The sequence below is a fragment of the Penaeus monodon genome, chromosome 15 (genome assembly GCF_015228065.2).
Source record: "Penaeus monodon isolate SGIC_2016 chromosome 15, NSTDA_Pmon_1, whole genome shotgun sequence".
Taxonomy (NCBI): domain Eukaryota; kingdom Metazoa; phylum Arthropoda; class Malacostraca; order Decapoda; family Penaeidae; genus Penaeus; species Penaeus monodon.
Genome location: NC_051400.1, coordinates 6,368,898 through 6,369,393, shown reverse-complemented (window position 1 = coordinate 6,369,393; position 496 = coordinate 6,368,898).

Sequence of the window (496 nt, the reverse complement as noted above, 5' to 3'; positions counted from 1 at the left end):
GCCACTGTATCATGCATCTGGCATGTGAGTATGCCTCGCACAGATGTGCAGATATTCCGCTCGTGTAAAAACAAACGTAAAAGGCAGTAACCAAACAGGCAAAAAAATCAAAGAACACTTGTTGCTCTTCCATGGCAGTCATCCTCACCACGTGTACAGATTAACGCCGCTATATACCCCGGGAATATGGACATTTGTCTACTAACACGAACTGAGAAGGAAACAATATCAAGACGGATGAGAGGTATATTTTAAAGGATTCTTCATCGAACTAGATACGAAGGCTAAAAAATATTATGTTCTTTGGAGAGACAAATTTCAATTCCAAAAGAATACGAGATCTTTAAGAATACCAGGCTGAACTAAGCACAAAGCCGAACGCAAAGGGAGGAATATGGCAGCCTCATGGAATCCATAGACGCTGCAAACATGCCAAGCCAGCACATGGCGTAACGTGATGGGTGGGGCGGGGCGAGATTGAACAAAGACAATAATG